The sequence below is a fragment of the Ambystoma mexicanum genome, chromosome 13 (genome assembly GCF_040938575.1).
Source record: "Ambystoma mexicanum isolate Mex_15411 chromosome 13, UKY_AmexF1_1, whole genome shotgun sequence".
Classification (NCBI taxonomy): domain Eukaryota; kingdom Metazoa; phylum Chordata; class Amphibia; order Caudata; family Ambystomatidae; genus Ambystoma; species Ambystoma mexicanum.
The window spans coordinates 142,365,150-142,387,479 of NC_090938.1; the positions used below are offsets into that span (position 1 = coordinate 142,365,150).

At 49.9% G+C, this 22,330-nt stretch overlaps 1 protein-coding gene across 1 annotated transcript in view; it reads left to right on the forward strand.

Annotated features, from left to right (window-relative positions):
* Nucleotides 1-22,330, forward strand: part of TAF11 (TATA-box binding protein associated factor 11) — a 302,110-nt gene that overhangs the window by 84,441 nt on the left and 195,339 nt on the right. The gene's annotated exons all lie outside the window — the stretch shown is intronic.

The window sequence follows — 22,330 nt, forward strand, 5'->3', positions numbered from 1 at the left end:
GTGGTCGTGCAGGTAACACATTGTACATCCTCAGTGGCCATGGAGAAACTAGAAACTAGGATTTATAAAATCAGTGGAATATCTACAATCGAGGGGAATGCACATCAACCTCATAGCCACGGACAGACACGTTTCAATAGCCAAGACAATGAGAGAGCAGTTCCCACATATTAAACATCAATTTGATGTATGGCATCTTGCTAAATCAATCAATAAGAAAATCTCGGCTGCAAGGGAAAAAAAAGGTTTGGAAAGTATTTCACAGTGGTCCCAGTCTATCAGCAACCATCTTTGGTGGAGCTCCAAAACTTGTGAAGGGTCAGTGGAAATACTACTTGAAAAATGGGGGTCACTGATGCACCACTGTACCAACGTTCACCTCTGGTCAGAAAACCTACATTTCCACCAATGTGAACATGGCCCTTTGTCCCCAGAGGAGGCAAGGAAGAAGAAGTGGTTGATTCCATCTTCACCGACACACCAAGCCATTGAGAAGATTGTTTTCGATAAAACTCTATCAAGAGATTTGAGGGGACTGACAGAATTCTGTCACACAGGAGGTTTGGAGGTGTTCCACAATGTGCCTAAAATGCAGGCCAAAGCGCTTGCATTTCAGCATACAGGGAATGAAACAAAGGACTCTACTTGCGATCTTGGCCCATAACGAGAATCTCTGCCGTGAACAATCTAGAACTACGGGTAATGTAATGATGCCTCGCTACACTAAGGTTTTTTCTAAAAGAAGTAAGCAATGGGTGATCAAACCAGTCTATGAGGAAATGGAGTTCAACTTTGTAAAAAGCCTTATTGTTGCTGTACTCGAGAAGCACAGATATGGAATTTTGAACGTTTCTGTGCAGAGCACTGATGCATTGCCACCAAACATTGCCACTGTGCCATGTCCACCCAAAGCAGAGCTGGTTGTGAAGTACAAATCCCGGTTTAAATAATTGTAATATGATTGTCTTTTTGTAAATAAATGTTATTGTACAGTGTACATACAAAGTATGCTAACCCTAAGCCCTCCCTTCACCATCCAGGGTGGCAAACAACCTGGGTGTCATCTTTGACTTCTCTCTCTATTCACCTCATATTGCTGACCTTGTCAATATGTGTATATATATATTTTTGTTGCTGTAACTAAGTTTCGCAATCTCATGTAAATGCTGCACACTGTTAACCGAGGGGAGGCTTGCGTATTGCAAATAATAAAACAAACAAACAATAAATCTCACTTTCAACTCAACTCCTCGGGTACGTTATACTTTCCCTGACCTTCCCCCAAAAAGTCAATGGACCTCATTACACGGAAGGCGGTAAGGGTTAACGGTCACCGGTAATGGTACCGGTGACCGTTAACCCTTACCGCCTTACTACGAGGTCCCTTAGCGGGTTGGTACTTTAACGCCTGCTTTTAGCAGGCGTTAAAAACCAACCCGCTAAGGGACCTTGGTGCTAATTACGGCACCGCAAATTTGCGGTACCGTAATTAGCACCTTCCCCATTCCCATTATGCCCTATGGGGCAAAAATGGGAATGGGGAAGGGCAATGGTGGAAGGGGGAATTACCGCCCCGCCAACCTTGGAATAGGGCGGTAATTCCCCTTTCCACCAAGGCGGTGCCGGCATTTTACCGGCATGGACCAAGGAGCTATTAGCACCTTGGTCCACCGCCTACCGTGTAATGAGGCCCAATGTCTCAATAGTTATGGTTCTCTAGGGCTGCAAAGCTCGCGGACAACAAGGACAAAATTGGGGGCCTCAGAACGTGCCAAGCGAGCCGTTGCAGATGGGAGAGAAGCCAGTTTGCATTTGCACATTGAGGCCTAGTACATAGATGGATTCGAAAATTCAAGTTCTCAAAGATGGCTTTACACGGGATGTTTCAAAGTAAGAATATATGCTCATTTAGATTGAAGGTCAGCGGCTTTGATTTTCAGCTGGCGGCCTGAAGAGGCCCACAACTCGCACTGGCAGTATAAGGTTCTATTGTTTTTTGACCTTGAGAGACAGGGACCATGCCAAAAGGACTTCAATTGAAGGAGGGGTGCAATAACGTAAAAGACGATAAGGCAGAAAATTCTGAAACTAGACCGAGTTTCATGGTAGTTCAGTATACGAAAAATCGTTGTCTAGAGCACAGTGGGATTTACGGACTGCATTACGCAGAGACACAATGGAAATTGCAAATATAATGTAAGTAACTCTTTAGACGCTTTTATACCGGAACGAAGAATTAATAAATGGATGAATGAATGACGAGCAAGTAAAACATTTGTGGGATCGTCTTTGTACCGGGCACATGGGCATGCAGGTCCACATTCCACACGCATGTAGACAAACAGTCGTTTCTCATTGTGTGTTAACCTCAATTTATTTCGTTAGTTTTCGCATTGATTTTAGAGCCGAACATACTCCATTGCACTATCCTTGAAAGCAAATAGTTTCAGATCGGCCGTAATAAATAAAATGAATAATATTAATAAAGATCGGCTGGTGAGACTAATTATAATTTTTATGTTTTCAAAACAGGTATATCCTACCCTACTGCTACTGCCACCAGTTTCAGACCCCGGCAGATGTTTTTTTCAACCGCCAGCTGCAGCTTATCGTAAACAACTGCACCACTTTGACGATCTTATGGGACGATCGCCAAGAGCCCATATGCCCTTACACGGTACTAGCGGCTAGAAGCAACATATCAACCTTTATGCTGGCCTAGTGCCTAGTTGATGGAACAACCTTGCGGTTCACCGTGCGACCAAAGTGCTTCTTTTAACAAAAATCAACACCCTGTGTACCATAAAGGAACAGCGCGTGACTCAGATAAAACGGAACAGGATTTGCGGATAGAGGGAAAAGAAAACAAATCACATTCCGATTTAATATGCCAATTGCTGAATATTCTATAAACATTTAATGTTAAATAAATGTACTTTACCAAATGTACTGTGTTGCTGTTTGATTCGAAAGTACAGTTTCATATTCCGAATTGTGGAGCGCTCTGTTGTGAGTTGATCTGTGTTGGTTTCCGGGTTCTGTGTGAAGTCGCGTAGAAGACGACTGGGCGCGTTTGCCTACGCAGCACAGTAACGCCACGGAGAGAGGCGGGGAATATGAATGTTTTGATAATGTCAGGCTCAGGGGCGGGGGATATGATTTAGTGCCGCAAAAGCAGGTCAGCCAGGGTGATGCGGCAAGTGATAGGATTATCACAAAATGGCGGCGCCCTACTGCCTGTTTTCGCATGTGTTTAATGGACGAAAACTCGGGTAAGGTCCATAGGAAATTTTTCTAAAATCGAGCGACTTAGGCTTGAAAACACATTGCCGACCCGTAGGGCCAATAACATTTTTTGACCGAACCATTCCTTTAAACTGGAAGTATCATTGAAAGTTAGGGACTTGAACTGTGTTGAACTTGGGGAAGGGAACCCCAAGACTGCTTGGAACTATTTGGGACTTGGGAAAGGGGAAGCACAAACCAAGCCAGAGCTGGAAGAAGTTCAGAACTTTATTATGAACAATGTTTCTTTTAGTGCTGACATGCCTACACATTCTATATCTTTAGTTGGGAGGGCATTTATAGGTTTTGGACATAGACATACGTTGGAGTTGAACTTAGTGACACATAGGGCCTCATTACAACCCTGGCGGAATGGGTTAACGGGTGCCGCTAATGGAGGCGGACCCGTTAAACCCATTCCGCCTCATTACGAGGTTCCCTTGCGGGACCGGGTAAGGACGCCTGGTAAAACCAGGCGTCCTTACCGGGTCCCGCGAGGGGACCAGGGAGCTAACAACGGCCCGGTAGTAACCGTCCCGTTGTTAGCTCCCTGCACCCATTCCCATTGAGCCCTATGGGGGCTCAGATGGGAATGGGGAAGGTCTGGGCCCGGGTTCCCTGAAGGAGGAATTACCAGGCCCTCCAAACTTGGAATGGCACAGTAATTCCCCATTGAGGGAACCCGGACCCGGTTTTGGTGGCAGCCATGCCCTTATTAAGGGGAAGAGGGAGCTAACAACGGGCCGGTCTTCTCCTTATTAGGTTTCACACTTACGACACCCAACTATGAGTGTTATGAGGGTCCGCAAACCTGGCTTCTCTCTTCTGTCTCACTTGGTCCACTTTCCTGCCAAGTACTGCCACGAGGAAGGTGACTGGTATTGCGCTCTTAGTTTGAGTCCTCGACCCTTGTTTCTCTTCTTCTTTGGTTTGGCCCAATTGGTTTACTTCCCTGCCAAGTACTGCCACAAGGAAGATGACTTGTATCACTCTCTTGGGTTGTTGACCCTTGTTTCTCTTCTTCTTTGGCTTGGTCTACTTGGTTCACTACCCTGCAAAGTATGGACATGAGGAAGATAATACTGCTTGTGATCTTAGTACTAGGTTTGTACCTCCCTCACCTTTTGCCCTCTACCGGTCCCCATGACTCTCAGGTTACCTTGTTTGTACCTAGGATGGGTGGCCAGTTCTTCCTGAGGTCTTTCTTCTGCGCAGGCTTCTACGCATCTCGGTTCCTGTGCCTTACAGATCTCCTGCCCAGCCCTTGGAGTGACGGTATGGACGCTGCTTCTTGCGTTCGTGTCACAATCTGCCAGCCTCCTAGTACCTTCTGGATGCCATAGGGTGAAGGAGTCTCGTTGTCCTCTTGACTCCGGGAACGAACTGCTCTCGGCTCTCTCCTGGCCTTTTCCGTGTCTCCTTCGTGCTTGCTGGGCTTCATAGTCTCTCATCCTGGTTGGCTGCGTCTCCTCGATAGGCAGTCCTTCCTTGGTCTTTATCGCATAAGCGCGACCACGCCTCCATGGAAGACTATACCGCTGCATTTCATTCTTACCATTGTTCTTCATTGCTCCTGTGTCCCACTTCCTCCCAGTACTTGGGGTATCTAAGTTTCTAATGTTCTTCTTCGTCTCAGTACTTTCTAGGAGCTTGGGGTAGTCTACAACAACACATAGTCCTACTCTCTACAAAGATATTAGCAGAGGAAGAAGAGGCAAGAGTGCTTGGGCGTATGATGTTCCTGTAAGGGCTACACCTTAGATGGTCGTCCTTCTTCCTAGGGGGGAGACCCTCCCCATGAGATCCTCCTTCATTATACCACGCCTAAGGGTACTCTCGGGTAGTGGCTTCATTGGAACGGGATCCCGCTCGGGAGAAGTGAAGCCATCTAATGATTAGTCACATGCCTTTCCCCTAATGCTGCTGGCTTCCCCATCTCCTTACATAGGAAAACGGGATAGGAAATCTACGTTTGTCAGGGTGCAGGGAGTTCAGGGCTTAGTGAGGGGTCCAGGGCGCAGAAAAAAAACAAAACAAACCCAAAGGAATAGCCTCCAGCCTTATAGGAGGCTTCTCTGTCCCTTTTGCAGGCAGAAGGCTCGCCGGACCACAATTCCCAGCAGCCTCCGGGCCGGGAACTACTTTTCCACTCCCAAGTTGGGAGGGGCTTGCGCACGAAGAACAAAGGCACGGGGCTTGTGCTTAAGCTCCCGACCGGAACGGATGCATTCTTCAGAGCTCCTGCCGACGGGGATCACGCGAGGGGCCAGCCCCATGGAACCAGCATTCCGGCCCCTCGCATAAAACAGTTAAGTGCAGCAAAGCCATAGCAAACGAGCGATCAACCCCCACATGGGAATTAGAAGCGCAGCTACAGGGGGAGAGCGCTGAACAAGCAGATAAGCATTGGAACTTCAAATCCGTTGAGGGGCTCGCACAGGGGGCACCGCCCAGCCATATTACGTCCCCTGGTAGGGACAAAAGCTAAGTGCCTATCAGCGCTCCATAGCATTTAACCAACGCCGATTACGGCTACCATGACCCATTACGACTAACGCGCGCAGCGTTTACTTACCAAACGTATCTTCAGCCAAGTGCAGCAAACTTTGGCAGCACGGAGAGCATTTCTGATCGCAGCCACGTGCGGCAAAGTTTGGCAGCATGTAGTGTTTAGATATTGGGCCACGTGCGGCAAAACTTTGGCGGCACTAAGGATCTTACTCCTTTTAAGCCACGTGCGGTGAACTTGGGCCACATGTTCTGAACCACTCGCTATAGTTGGGTACTATTGAGCTCTGTGAGCAGATGTGTGCATGTGCTAGCACTGTATCTCCAATGTGTAATGTGCAAGTGCCAGGACTAACTAAACCCCAAGGTGGCATACCTCACTGTGGTATGTGTGTGAGATGTATTATACCTATGTGAGTAAACATTGGTCACTAATACTAAAACTCTCTTGCAGCATTTGAACTGCTCCGAGCTCCGGACCTGAGAGTGCGCAGGCAGGAGGCCAGCACTCAACCACAGAGCTAAGTGCCTTTGTATCAAAAGTTATTGTAGAACACAGTGTGTATGTTGAGACGATAGTGCATATGTTATTGTTGTTTTTTCCCATGTATTCCCTTGCCTGTCCACTTACCCTCTCCTAACCCTCACTCCGGTTACCCTCTGTTCGAGACTCATCCAACCAATGAGACCCTAACCCTCTTTCCCTGCTGGGGTCTCGGCGGCCTGTGTAAGCTTGTCTTGCAGGTGCCCAGACCGGGGGGTAGTTGGTTCGCGCCACTCCTGCACCTGGAATTTGGAGCCGTGACAGAAGCACAAGCCCAAGTGTGACAGGTGCCTGAGTGGCACGACCCAGCTAGACTATGGAGGAATTACAGGACCTACAAGCCGAGCTCACTGCCACCAGACAGGACTATGCTACCCTGGCCGCCCAAGTACGTTCTTTAGCAGCCCAAACTGCTCCCCTTCCGGGAGGTGCTACTGCGCCCACTCCTGTCAAAGTAAGTGTTACCCCAGAGCCCATAGTCCCGTTAGCTCCCCCAGAAAGATACTCCGGTGATCCACAGAAATACCAAACCTTCCTGACTCAATGCCAGCTTCATTTCCTTACCAAACCTTCAGCATTTCGTTCAACCGAGGCTAGGACGGCCTTTGTCATCTCCTACCTTACAGGAGATTCAGCGGCTTGGGCGAATCCTTTAGTGCAAAGGGATGATGCAGTTCTGTATAGCTGGGACGAATTCCAAACCGAGTTTGGTAAGATCTTTAATCGTCAAGCTGCCGCTATGTGCAAAGATAGGGAGTTACTTACCTTACGTCAAGGTAATAAGGAGCTAGTCACATAAATCTCAATTCAACAGACTGGTGGCGGAGACAGAGTGGCCCCGAGATAAAATGATGTCGCTCTTTTATCAGGGTCTTCGTGACGATCTAAAGGACCTGATTGCACAGGTCGACCCTCAACCCCGAGACTGTCCAGCAATGATTGACCTAGCATTGCGTCTAGATCATCGTCAAGCAGAACAACGGTGAGATGGAAAACGGGGGGACTCTCGTCCAATAGCGAGGTTAGACCATACCCATTTAACTCGGGCTCTGGAGAAATCAGATGGGGATGAGCTGATGCAAATTGGGTCAGTCCGGGGTCAACTCACTAAGGACGAGAAAGAACGACGGCGTAAGGAGGGTCTGTGTTTGTACTGTGGGACCACAGGGCATTTTGTCAAAGACTGCCCTACGAAACCTAAAGCGCAGGGAAACGCTTCGGCGGTCGTAGGGGTACTACAGCTGAGCCCTGAGAAAGAAGTTACCCCAGTCTCAGAGTTTGTGAATTATGCCCCCCACATCACTCTGTCAGGAGTCTTGCAATTCCAGGGGCGTGAGGTTAAGGTGGATTTATTCTTAGACACTGGTGCCACGGGTAACTTTATGGACGTTTCATATGCGGCTAAGTTGGGAGTGCCCTTGTGTAGGAAAAGGGCACCAGAACCGGTAAGGGCGGTGGATGGGACTGCTTTGAGTTCGGGTCCCATAACACATTGCACTCAACCCTTGACACTTTGTAGTCAACAAAATCACAGAGAAACAATCCAATTTGATCTGATAGCAGCACCACAGTTTGGTGTTATCCTGGGGCTACCTTGGTTCACAAAACATAACCCCCTGGTGGATTGGCCCAGGGGTATGGTATTCATGTCCTCTCCATACTGTCGTTCACATTGCACTACTGTAGTTCAGTCTTTGCCCTCAGCTCAGGAACCTACTGTTGCCGCTATAGAGACCTCAGATCTCAGTAACTTGCCGCCAGAATACCAAGGGTTCAAAGATGTATTCAGTAAAAAATCGGCTGAGACTCTGCCATCCCACCAGCCTTTTGATTGTCGTATAGACTTAGAACCTGGGGCGGTACTACCTTGTAGTCGTGTGTGCGCCCTAACGGAGGCAGAAACAGAACATCTGAAAGAATATATCGAAACCAATTTGAAAAGCGGTTTTATTCGACATTCCAACTCACCTGTCTCGTCGCCGCTGTTTTTTGTGCCCAAGAAGACGGGTGAATTGAGAACATGTATCGATTATAGAGGAATCCATCGTATGACGATTAAAAACCGGTACCCCTTACCAGTAATTCCAGTATTACTGGATCAATTGCGAAACGCAACAGTGTACACAAAATTGGACCTCCGGGGGGCTTATCACCTAGTGCGAGTGCAGGCTGGAGATGAATGGAAGACCGCATTCAGAACCAAATTTGGCCTGTACGAGTACCAGGTGATGCCTTTCGGGTTGTGTAATGCCCCAGCAGCGTTTCAACACTTCCTGGATGAAGTGTTACAGGAGTACCTGGACGTCTTTGCTGTGGTTTATATCGATGATATCTTGATATATTCCACCAGCATGCAGGAACACGTTGAACATGTTAGGGCCGTATTACAGCGGCTTCGGGAACACCATCTATTCGCTAAGCTTGAAAAATGCAAATTTCACCGTACCATGGTAGAGTTCCTGGGATACTTCTTGACTCCATCCGGGGTGCAGATGGACCAGAAAAAGGTACGAGCAGTGGTCGACTGGCCGGTTCCTACATCTGTGAAGGAAGTACAATCCTTTTTAGGTTTCGCCAATTTTTACCAGATATTTATTAGGAACTTCTCTGAATTGGTGACGCCCATCACAACGTTGCTCAAGAAAGGGAAGACGTTTGTATGGGATAAATCCGCCGAACAAGGTTTTCAGAGGTTTAAATCAGCTTTTACATCCGCACCGGTACTACGGCACCCTGACCTCAGCCAGCCGTTCTTAGTTGAAACCGACGCCTCGAGCTATGCCTTAGGAGCGGTCTTATCCCAACGAGACCCCAAGTCAGGGTTACTACACTCTGTGGCATACTACTCCAGAAAATTGCTACTGGCAGAGATCAATTGCACCATAGCCGACCGAGAATTATTGGCAGTAAAGGCAGTATTCGACGAATGGCGACATTAGCTGTTGGGAGCCCGCCATACGATCACTGTCATGACTGACCATCGGAACTTACAATTCATTAAAACCGCAAAGACATTGGGCGTCATTACAAATCGCCCGGTATGAAAACAACGGTGGCGGTAAACCCCGCCGCCACCATTGTTTCCATGCCGGGCGATCACAACTCCTGCAGGCGGGAGGTGATGTTCCCGCCAGGTCTGACCTGGTGGGTTTAACACCGCCCGCCTGCAGGCAGACGAGGAAACACCGGCAGCATTACGAGATGCTGCCGGTGTTTCCATGATCCCCATTCCCATTGAGTCCCATAGGACTCATAGGACTCAATGGGAATGGGGATTAACACCATTCCGCCTCCGTGATTCCTGGGAAACCAGGGTTGTAATGCCCCAGTAATTCTGAGAATCACAGAGGCGGAATGGTAATACGAGTCCGGCAGTAACCAGGCGGTTTTACCGCTGCGGTTACTGCCGGACTCGTAATGAGGCCCACTGAGCCCCCGCCAATTACGCTGGGCAATGTTTTTCTCGAGTTTCGACTTCCTAATTACATATCGCCCAGGAGCAAATAATATGAAGGCCGATATCTTGTCTCGATATCCAGAGCCAGAGGGCAATAGCTTAGGCAAGGCTCGTCCGATAATTCCACCCACCCGGATAGTTGGGCTACTAGGTAGACCTAACATCTTTGACGACGTGTTAAAGGCCATGTCTGCTCAGGAATTACAGCAGTGGTGCTCAAGAGGCCCGCAACATACATTGGTAGACGGTGTCCCATATTACGCCAAGGCCTTATATTTACCTACGTCAGCACTCAGAAAGGAAGTGATACATTGGTGTCATGACACTACATTAGCCAGACATCCCGGTATTGCTAAAACCCAGCAGAATGTAACCAGGCATTTTTGGTGGCCTACGTTACTTAGTGATGTGCAGGTTTATGTAACGAAATGCAGCACTTGCAGCAGACAAAAAGCTAGTCACCAGAAACCGGTAGGTTTACTCCAACCGTTGCCAACTCCATCGGCCCCATGGCATACAATCACAATGGACTTGATTGTGGATTTGCCATCAGTGCAAAAGTACACCTCTATCCTGGTGGTTGTAGACTCCCTCACCAAGATGAGTCATTTCATTCCATGTATTGGAGTTCCCACCGCATGTGAGCTGGCGGACTTATTCCTACATAATGTGGTTCGCCTACACGGTCTGCCCACATGTGTCCTCACGGACAGAGGCCATCAATTCACCTCACGATTTTGGCGAGCGTTTTGTCAATTAATCGGGATGGAGGTCAGCCTATCATCCGGTTATCACCCGGAAACGGATGGCCAAAGCGAACGGGTGAATCAAGGTCTGGAACAGTACCTACGCTGTTACGCAGCCAATACCGAAGTGTCATGGGTCCAGTATGTCTGGTTGGCAGAAGAAGCATACAACAACACCGTGCATAGGTCCGCCAAGCATACACCCTTCTTTGGTGCTTATGGATACCATGCTCAAGTATTGCCCACAAGATCTATTGATCATTCTACAAACCTACCCACTCTATTGGGGTGTCAGGTTTATGCGCAGCAGGTCTGGAAGGATATTCATGCAAATCTGGACACCGCGAAAACATCATATGCATTATGCAGACAAAAGAAGAAGTGCAAGTCCCCAGTACCAACAGGGCGACAGGGTCTGGTTGTCAACCCGAAATATTAAATTATCGGGACCTCGTAAATTACAACCAAGGTTTTTAGGTCCCTTTACTATTACGGATGTGATCAACCCGGTGGCAGTGAGGCTGGCATTACCCCCACAAATGAAAATCCATCCCACTTTCCATGTGTCCTTATTGAAGCCAGCCTGGCCATCCATCCGCAATGAAAAACCACCGCCCTTTATAGTTCAAGGGCATCCCGAATATGAGGTCCAGGGGATTCTGAACGCACAGCGTCGCCCAGATGGGCTGTACTATTTGGTAGACTGGGTTGGGTATGGTCCCGAGGAACGTTCCTGGGAGCCTACACACAATGTGCATGCTCCTAGATTGGTGAGACAATTCCACAGAAATTATCCTGAGAAACCCAAGCCTGAGCCCTTACGTGCGGGGGGAGTACTGTCAGGGTGCAGGGAGTTGTAAGAGGGAGTCAGGGCTTAGTGAGGGGTCCAGGGCGCAGACACAAAACAAAACAAACCCAAAGGAATAGCCTCCAGCCTTATAGGAGGCTTCTCTGTCCCTTTTGCAGGCAGAAGGCTCGCCGGACCACAATTCCCAGCAGCCTCTGGGCCGGGAACTACTTTTCCACTCCCAAGTTGGGAGGGGCTCGCGCACGCACACGTGCGAAGGTCAAAGGCACGGGGCTTGTGCTTAAGCTCCCGACCGGAACGGATGCATTCTTCAGAGCTCCTGTTGATGGGGATCACGCGAGGGCCCACGCCCAGAGGAACCAGCATTCCGGCCCCTCGCATAAAATAGATAACTGCAGCAAACCCAGAGCGAATGAGCGATCAACCCCCACATGGGAATTAGAAGCGCAGCTACGGGCGGAGAGCGTGGAACAAGCAGAGAAGCATTGGAACTTCAAATCCGTTGAGGGGCTCGCGAAGGGGCCACCGCCCAGCCATAATACGTCTCCTGCTAGGGGCAAAAGCTAAGTGCCTATCAGCGCCCCATAGCATTTAACCAACGCCGATTACGGCTACCATGACCCATTACGACTAACGCGCGCAGCGTTTACTTACCAAACGTGTCTTCAGCCACGTACGGCAAACTTTGGCAGCACGGAGAGCATTTCTGATCGCAGCCATGTGCGGCAAACTTTGGCAGCACGTAGTGTTTAGATATTGGGCCACGTGCGGCAAAACTTTGGCAGCACTAAGGATCTTACTTCTTTTAAGCCACGTGCGGTGAACTTGGGCCAGGACGAACTAAACCCTGAGGTGGCATACCTCACTGTGATATGTGTGTGAGATGTATTATACCTATGTGAGTAAACACAGGTCACTAATACTAAAACTCTCTTGCAGCATTTGAACTGCTCCAAGCTCCGGACCTGAGAGTGTGCAGGCAGGAGGCCAGCACTCAACCACAGAGCTAAGTGCCTTTGTATCAAAAGTTATTGTAGAACACGGTGTGTATGTTGAGACGATAGTGCATATGTTATTGTTGTTTTTTTGCATGTATTCCCTTGCCTGTCCACTTACCCTCTCCTAACCCTCACTCCGGTTACCCTCTGTTCGAGACCCATCCAACCAACGAGACCCTAACCCTCTTTCCCTGCTGGGGTCTCGGCGGCCTGTGTAAGCTTGTCTTGCAGGTGCCCAGACCGCAGTGGGGGTAGTTGGTTCGCGCCACTCCTGCACCGGGAATTTGAAGCCGTGACAACGTTCCTCTGCTCTTTTCCCCTCCTATGTTCTACACAAAAACAGAAGGACTGTAGGTCTAAGAACCAGTGCATGATCCTCGAGTTGGTATCCTTTTGGAGACTAAGCCAAGTGAGGGGTGAATGGTCAGTGATAAGCTTACACTTTCTTCCAGTGAGATAATATTTCAGGTATCCCATGGCCCACTTTATTGCCAGTGCCTCTAATCTGATGGTGGCATAATTTATTTCTCAAGGAAATAACTTCCAGCTAATGTGTGGCATGGGATGTTCCACACCATTGTATTCCTGAGATAACACTGCACCTATCCTCACCTTAGATGCGTCTGTCTGAAGGATGAGCTCCTTATTTCTTTAAGACTGACTCGCTACATAGGATTGTTTTCAAGGTGTTGAAACTGTCTTGATCCTCCTTCTGCCAGCTGAGTTTTTGGGGCTCTGCCTCTTTAACTTATCGGTGAGACAGGAGGTGATGGCAGAGTAATTGGCGATGAACCTCCTGTAATATCCCAAGGCCTTTAGATCTCTCTTCGTTTTTGGAGCTGTTTCTCCTGGACAGCACAGACCTTTTCTAACTGGGACTGGACTAACCCATTCCCCACAACAAATACCAAGTATTTCACAGTCTCTGCAGGATAGCTTAGGGGCAAAGTGCTCGCCTTGGAAGCAAGACGACACAGAGCACCACAGGTTCAATCCCCGGGTCTGTGCTTAGAAACCTCTGGGTATTAAGCGCATTATAAATAACATATCATATCATATCGCTGCCGACTGGGCTAAGTGGCATTTCTTGGGGTTAGCAGTGAGACCGTCTCAGGGCTCTAGTAATTTCATAAAGATGGAACATGTGCTCTTCCCAGGACTGACTATGAATGACTACGTCATCCAGAGATGCACTGCAAAAGCTGGAATATGGTTACAAAATCTGGTCCATTAGTCTTTGGAAAGTAGCAGAATCCCCATGAAGCCCAAATGGTAGGATTTTAAAATGAAATAGCCCCCTAGGGGTGGAGAATGCCATCTTTTTTTTTGTCTGTCGGATTTAAGGGTACCTGCCAATAGCCCTTAGATAAGATGAATTGTGGAGAGGTAAACTGCTGACCCCAGCTAATCAATATGGTTGTCAATTCGTGGCATCAGATAATTATCAAACTGGGATATAGCATTGAGTTTCCTAAAGTCTATACAAAACCTCCACAACTAATCATGTTTTGTCACAAGGACTATTGGTGAGGACCACAGGCTTTGAGGAGGGTAAATAATGTCAGCCACCAACATTTTCTCCAACTCTTGGAGAACTATTTCCTTCGTTATGTGAGAAACCTGCAGGTGTCTTCCTGACTAGCCCCGGGGATCTGTCATCCAGGTGGCCAGGACACACTCATCGCTATTGGATCCAGTTTCTGGGGGTGGACGAGTGAGGGAGGATCACTTGGATGGGGGGTACTCGGGGAGTGGAAATGGGACACTGACAGGTGAGACGCGGTATCCCCTTTCTTATACCTTTTCCCCATACCTTTTCCGACACAAACACTTTTGCACACGACGAAAGACGACGGACAAACACCAGTGCTGTTTACCTGACATGTCCCACCACAAGGGTCAGGCAAAGCCAGGCAATTCACCAGATACACACACACCTGACTGCCCTTTCCCTTTCCCACTAGGATAAAAGGTGGAGTACAAGAGCACAAGACAAGCAAGGCACACCGCACGACAAGAGAGCTAACTCAGCACAGCAGTTCAAGAGGATGAGAAAGACAACGCAAACCGAGAGGGTGACAAGGAGAGAAGCGGCCTTGCCCTTTCTGACCAAGGCCCGTGAAACATCCACAAAAGGGAGCGTAAGACCGCAAACAATAGCCAGCGTGTGTTGCAGCAGATGTAAATGATACACAGGGCCCACCTGCGCTTACAACCAAAGCGAGGGGAGACGCTTTCCACCATTGTACCAGCTTTGACTCCAGAGACAAGAAAAGCCAAGCGTTTCATCACAGCCGGTGAGTCGAGGGGAGAGCCGATAAGAAACCAAACTGTGTTTGAACAAAAGTAGCAAAACGGCTAATTGAAGAAAGTACAAAGAACAGCTACAGAGAAGGCAGACACCACGTGGGTGCTCACTTGAGAAACTGGGCGATTACCCCATGGTTGAAACTACCGTTACCAGAAGGCCTTGGGAACCGTGCACGAACACGGTCAAAGTCGTCATATGAGGGTCTAGCAAAATCCTCCATACAGTTGAAAGTCTTTGACCGGCAAATGAAGGTAAAGCTAAGGGAAGTGAATCCGGCACTGTGTGAATTACAAAAGTTGGCAAGAGTAAACCCGACGGAGGGATGCTGATAAAGGGACGAAGTCTGAAGTCCCAATAAATAGTCTGTTGATAAGAATGAAACCGGCAGAGGGGAGTCCACAGTGAATGTCACAGAGGAGATTGTGTTGAAAGCCGTAGTGATCCAGTCAGAAGGAGGCTAACATTCAAGAAGGGTCTGAGCCTGGAAGAGGGGGACCCAGGAGTGAAAAGATATCGCCCAACGTGCAAGCAGAAAGGAACTTTGTTTATTATTTTTGGAATACATCAGGCCCTCAGAGGCAAGAGACTTTTTGTAGAAAAGAGACTTAACCACTGACGGTCCTGGTACCTGAGAGCAGGACTGTAGTCTTGTGCTGGGAAAGCTCGAGTGTGCATGTGCTTCGGAGTCCCGCCTTGTCCCGTGCTCAAAACATGGGGGAGACCCCCACTACCGCATCCTGACTTATTATTTGTGAACACTTCTTTCTTTCCTGTAAACCCTATCCCGCACTCTTTGTTTGTATTTAGAGTAAGGATTGGCAATAGGGTTTTCTTACAATAGGCCCTTATTTTTGACAAGACGGCACTAGGACTGCCTTATTATTATTTGATAGTTGTAGCTTGCTCCCATCTTAGATTTAGGTTTAGATTAGATGTTTTTCCAACCCGCATATATATTTTAATAAACATCCTTGAACTGTGATCACTTGTGTCTGTCTTTACTGTTGCAACCATGAGTTTCTTACACTTACCGCTGGGATCTGATAAGAATTTAAGTTGATGATTTTTCCGGGTGTGGGGGAGTGCAGATGTGATGTTGGATTCCTTTTACTCTCCCAGGTTCGCAACTAAAGACATCCGGGAACTGGGTCAAAAGATCTTGGATCTCTTGCTGTTGCTGTAGTGGAAGGTCAGGGGGTACTAAATTGGTTGCCTCTGTTTCTTCTGATAATAAACTGGCCATTACCATGGAGGAAGATTCAACTGGGTCCTCTTTCCATTCCTTCAAAATGTTGACGTGGTATATTTCGGTCTTATTTCGTCTATTGGGTTGTACAACTCGATAGTTACAGGGGCCAGTTCTTTCTAAGATCTCTTATACAGGCCATGCAAGTGGGACAGCATTTTGTGTCCTGAAGTGGGTAAAAGTACCAATACCTTCTGACGAAGAGAAAACAACCAGGGTATTGCCTTTCTATCGTATTGGGCTTTTCGATTTTCCTGTACTTTCGCTAGGTGGGAATGTACTATATCGCTCACCACGGTCATATGTTCTTTAATCACTGTGCAGTTTGAGACAGAGGCATGATGGCTTTTTACCAGGTTACTCGCCGTAGTGACCACCTTATTCCTAGTCCATAGTCCCCTTTCCTCCATACTTGTGGGCCATCTCTCCGTCCTGTGAGATGGAACCGGAGCACTTTGTAAAAAGCATCCACATTTTTCCAAAAATGTGTCCTTCCTCTCTTTCCTGCGTGGGGCCCGGCACGCGGCCGTAACCCCGCCCACCATGGCTCCGCCCCGTTCATTGCCCCTCAGTCCTTTTCTTTGCCAGGTCAGAGACCAATTACCAATACAGAGGAACCTTATTAGAGGGGACGGCGGGCGGGCGTATGGAGGAAAGGGGACTATGGACTAGGAGTAAGGTGGTCACTACGGTGAGTAACCTGGTAATACTCCTACGTCCCGTCCCCTTTCCTCCATACTTGTGGGAGATTCCCAAGCACTCCTTACAGGAACTACGGGTGGATGGAAATACCCCTTACTGAAAAAGGTTCTTCAGCACAGCCTGACCAAACTGAGCATCAGCTCTAGAACTCATATCGAGGCAGTAATGCTTACAGAAAGCAGAGGGAGAGGCCCAAGTAGCTGCCCTAGCGATGGACTCCCAGGGAACATACTTCTGAAAAGCAACCGCAGCTGCCTTGCCCCGCACTAAGTGTGCATGAATACCTTTAGGAGGTTTCAGCTTTTGGACAGTGAAAGACTCCGTGATACAGGCGGCAATCCACCTAGAAATAGTTGCATTAGACGCCTGTTTGCCTTGAGGGTTGCCGAAAGTCACAAAAAGTTGAGAAGAACTTCTAAGCTCGGAAGTCCTATCCAGGTAGAACTTAAGAGCTCTTCGGACATCAAGACAGTGTAGAACCCTCTCCGCCTCAGAGGCGGGGTTCGGAAAAAAGACAGGTAGGGAGATCGATTGATTCAAATGGAATTCGGTCAACACCTTCGGCAGAAAAGCCGGATTAGTTCGAAGGACTACCTTGTCCTTGTGAAAGACCAAGAAAGGATGCTCCACCGACAATGCCTGAGGTCACTCACTCTCCTTGCCGATGTGATGGCGACCAAAAAGGACACTTTCCAAGACAAGTACTTGAGGTCCACAGTAGCCATCGGCTCAAAGGGTTTATGGCTCAGGGCCGTCGGGACAAGATTCAGGTCCCATGGCGGGTGCGGATTACGAACTGGAGGGTAAAGGCGTGTTAAACCAGCGAAATGCCTCTTTACCACTGGGTTAGCCAGAGAGTACGAACACTGATCCGTAGAGAGATAAGCAGAGACCGCTGAAAGGTAAGTCCTGCATGACAGAACATGAACCCCTGACTCTGCTAGGGAGGACACGAAGGACAACACCATGTCAACCGTGGCCCCCCTTGGATCCAATTTCTTCTCTAGACACCAATGACAGAACCTGAGCCATTTACTCTTGTACTGAGATCTGGTCGAGGGTTTTCTGGCTGCCTGGATAATACGCATGTTATCCGCAGACAAATTCAGATGCTCTAAAGACCTGAACTCAGGCACCAAGCCGCCAAGCTGAGCGATTGTGGGGAGGGGTGCCACAGCTGCTGCTCCCCCTGGTGGAGAAGATCGGGAGTTACCGGTAACCTGATCGGCGGATAAACCGACAGGTGTTGGAGTTCTGAGAACCAAAACCTGGCGGGCCACCACGGGGCTATCAGTAGAAAAGAACAGTTCACCGAGTTCTTCAACTTCCAAATTGCCCGATGAACTAGAGGCAGAGGCGGGAAGGCGTAAGCTCTCATGTTGTGCCATGGAATCTCTAGAGCATCCTCTAGAGAGGAGGCTCCCAGCCCCCCTTTGGAGGCATACAGAGGAAGCTTCTTGTTCGCCGCTGTTGCGAAGAGGTCCACCTGCGGTGTGCCCCAGTGCGAGAAAATCCCTGAGAGGACCTCCGCCTTCAACTCCCACTCGTAGCTGAACACTGTCCGCCGGCTGAGGGCATCTGCTGTGACATTCAGCTGGCCCAGGATGTGCACTGCAAGCAGCCAGACACCACTGAAGCACGGCCCACTCCCAAATCTGGATGGACAGGTCCACGAGGGGGGAGACTTCGTTCCCCCCTGCTTGTTGATGTAATACATTGACACCACATTGTCCGTTCTTATGCGGACCACTTTGTTGACAATGACCGGTCTGAACGCCTCGAGCGCCAAGAAAATCGCCAGAAGCTCCAAATGGTTTATGTGCAGGAGCTTGTCCATAGGCGACCAGAGGTCCGAGACCTGAAGGAGATCTAACGTCGCACCCCACCCTAGGAGGGAGGAGTCCGTCGTGATCGTCACCATAGGGACCGGGTCCTGAAACCCCACGCCCCAGACATATTGCTGAGAGATGACCACCAGTCCAAGTCCACTCTCATGGAATCCGGAATCATTATCCGCATGGAGTCTGGGTCCACTACCTGACGCCATGAATTCCGAAGGGCCATCTGGGTCCGTCTCATTTTGAGACGAGCAAGAGGAAGAGCCAGCACACATGAGGCCATGAGGCCCAGAAGCCTCTGGAACCACCAGGCCGACATACTCTCCGACTGCGCAAACATCTGACACGTGGCCAACAGATCCGCCATTCTGTCCCCGGTCAGGTATACTCTGCAGTCGATCGTGTTCCAATGAAAACCCAGAAAAATCAGGTCCTGAGAGACCATCATGGAGGATTTCCGCCAGTTCACCGACAGCCCAAGATGGAACAGGAGCTGAAGGAGAGACTGGAGGTTGCCCGCTGCCGCCAGCGGACAAGGGCTGCGTAGAAGCCAATCGTCCAAATAAGGATACACATGGATACCCTAAAGACGAAGATAGGCTGCAATCACCGACATCATCTTCGTGAAGACACGCAGCGCCGAGCTGAGGCCAAAAGGAAGCACCCGAAACTGGAAGTGTTCCTCGCCCAAAGAGAAACGTAGGTACCTCCTGTGTGGAGCCCAAATCAGGATATGCATGTACGCATCCTGAAGGTCCACCACGCTGAGCCAATCGCCCGCCTGCAACGAGGAGCAAATCTGGCCGGGAGTGATCATCTTGAATTTCTCTTGGGGTAAGGAAAGCTTGAACTAGGAAAGGTCTAGGGTGGTGCGCAGGCCAGCCTGGTTGGGTTTGGGCACTGTAAACAGCCGGGAGTAGAAGCCCTCCCCTCGCTCCCCTAGGGGAACGGGTTCCACAGCTCTGAGGAGCAGAAGTTTCTGAATCTCGGCCTTGAGGAAGGGTGAGCCCGACAGCTGTAAAGGAGGATTGAGGGGTGGGGTAGGGGGTAAAGGTAAGCGGAAGCCCGCCCGAGTGACTGACAAGACCCATCTGTCTTCTGTGATGGTCTGCCATGCCTCCCAATGAGACGCAATGCGTCCTCCCACCGAGGTCTCGTGCGAGCACGGAAAAACCTCATTTGGCAGGTTTATCGGTGGCGGTGCCACCTGAACCTGATGAGGAGGCTGAGGAGCGGGAGAAATGCCGCGTACGCTGTTGTCTACGGCGGTTATTTCCCGCAGGAGTGTCCACTCTGCGTGATTTGCGGTCGAGGAAGCCCCTGAAACCAGAAGAAGGTCGACTCTGCGATAACGGTCTCTGTGGTTTGAAAGGAGCTTTAACCAGAACAGACAATGATTTAGCCGTTTGAGTGCTATCCTTGGTTTTGGTGAGCTCTACATCAGTAGAAGAATCAAAAAGCTCCTTACCATCGAATGGTAGGTCCAAAACTTTGTCTTGCACTTCCTTCTAAAACTTAGTGGCATGCAACCACGCTTGCCTCGAGGTATCAACCCCGAACATCATGCCCCGAGCCGAGGTGTCTATGTGATGAGCCGCAGCCTCCAGGAGATCCTGGGCCAAGACCCTGGCATCGGAAAGGCCACCTCTGAAATCTTCCAACTTCTCGACTGGAATGTGCTCCTCAAACTCCGACAGACCTTTCCACATCCGCATGTTAGCTCCCGCCAAAATCAATTCGGCATTGGCCTGCCTGAGCTGCAAGGCCAAATTGGCAAAGATTTTACTCCCTAGGGAGTCCAGGAGCTTGTCCTCCTTTCCCAAGACCTGAGTAGCCGTCGCGGAAGAGGATGCTGCAGGTCTGGCCTGCAACGTGGCCGCAGCCACCACTGTGGAGGAGGGAGGCGGACAAGACGACAAGGCCCCTTCCTCCGAAGAGTGCAGCCTGTACCTTGCGTCAATCTTTTTATTGACAAAAAGTCCTGAGTGTGGCTTCTCCCAGACTCTTCGGACCTCAGCCAAAACATCCTTCTGCAGGAAAAGGCCGGTACGCTCCAAAGGAGACAGGGTGAACGCCCCAGAAAGCACGCCTCGGGACATCTAAGAAATTCATCCTGTCCAGTACCCGGTCATGAAAAGCTCTAACAGAGCGGGGAAGGTCCTCGTTGTCCTGCTCGCCTTGAGGGTCATCTGACAGGTCAGGATCCTGCTGAACCGTGTCAGGCACTGCCTTGTCCACTGGGGACAACGGTGGCAAAGGCGGAAGAGCAGGGCAGGCACCACGGGCAAAGGAGGCGTCGGCGGAACCACCAGAGGAACGGGTGGAGCCGGAGGCGCTGGTGGACAAATTTCCTTAAAAAGCCCTTTGAAATATTCCCTCATGGGGTCGGTGCGCATAAGCGCTTGAAATTTACCGAAAAAAGCGTCCTCAGGAGATTGCTTCGGAACCTGAGGAGGCCTCTCATGAGGTGGACAAATCCAGGGACGTAACGGAGAAGGGTGCCACGCCGGGCCCTCTGTTGACGTATCCACATAAATCAAACGGGCCGCCCCTGCAGGCAACTAAACATTGTGCGGAAGAGGCATCCGGGCGTTCCAATCATAAACAGGCCGGTAAGGACACAAGTGACCTTAGGTTCACCCAAGAGACCGAACCCTACACCAGAGGCCGATGGCGTAGTTGTAGGGGTAGTACCTAAAATGGCCGCCGCGGTCGTGGCGGGAACGGCCGCCATTTTGCCTTCATCTGAGGGGAACTGCGGCACGTGAGGAGGTGAGGCAGGGGTCCCCGTCGATGGATCAGGGGTCTTAATTTTAGCCTTAACATAAGGAACCTCGGCAGAGCCGGTACTATGAGGCCTGGAATGTTTCTGCGACATACCAACCGCCAACTGAGCCTTCGAGGGAAGGACCTCGGCACTGCCAGTAAAAGAAGAACCTTTCTTCTTTGCCCCCTCAACACATCTGGTATCACCACAAGAGCGGGAACGGTGAGAAACCGCTTTCACCGACAGGGCCCTGCCCGGCCCCTCAGAACTGCTTGTAGCCTTAGCCTCTGTACGGGGGACCTCGGGCCTAGGCCCGGTAATAGCCTTATTGGCACGGGCCTCGAACATCCGTTCGGTAAACACAAGCCCAGCCAAGGCCTCGGGGCACACCCCGGTCTTGTTTTTAAGGGAAGCCGAAAGAGAGGCCTCAGAGCAAGCTATGGTATCCTGTGACTCAGCAGAACTGGGTCTACACACATTCCCCACAGGAGGGGCCTCGGAAGTTACTCCGGTGTACACAGGCCCCTTACAGAGACCCTCGGAGAAAACTCCGGTAGAATTATTAGGCCCGACAGGCACCTCAGGGCGAACCCCGGTGTCAGAGCGATCAACGCCCCTGCCGGCTCGAGAGGAACCCGGGAAGGTATCCCCCGGCCGGGGTGCTCTGAAAACTAAAGAACTTACCGGGCGTTTCTTCTTCTCGTCGATGAACGCCTGAAAATGAGATGGAGGAGCGTGTCGGAACACCTCCTCCCACCGTTCCAACCGACGTTGAAGAGCCCGGACCGAAAGGGAGTCACAGTAAAAACAGGAGTCCCAACGGTGTTCTGGACCCAAACACTCTAAACAAAGAGGATGGGGATCCGCCCTCGCGAAGCGACGATGACACGAAGAGCAGTCTGGAAAGTCTAATTTAAAAGACATAGACAGACTAGAAGACGAACGCTAGCGAGAGCCAGAGAGGAAAACAGGGAAGAAAATCTTCCGAGGATGCAAGTGCGTCCGGCCCCGATCGAGCGGAGAAAAGGACTGAGGGGCGATGCGCGGGTCAGAGCCAAGGTGGGCGGGGTTATGGCCACATGCCGGGCCCCGTGCAGGAAAGAGAGGAAGGACACATTTT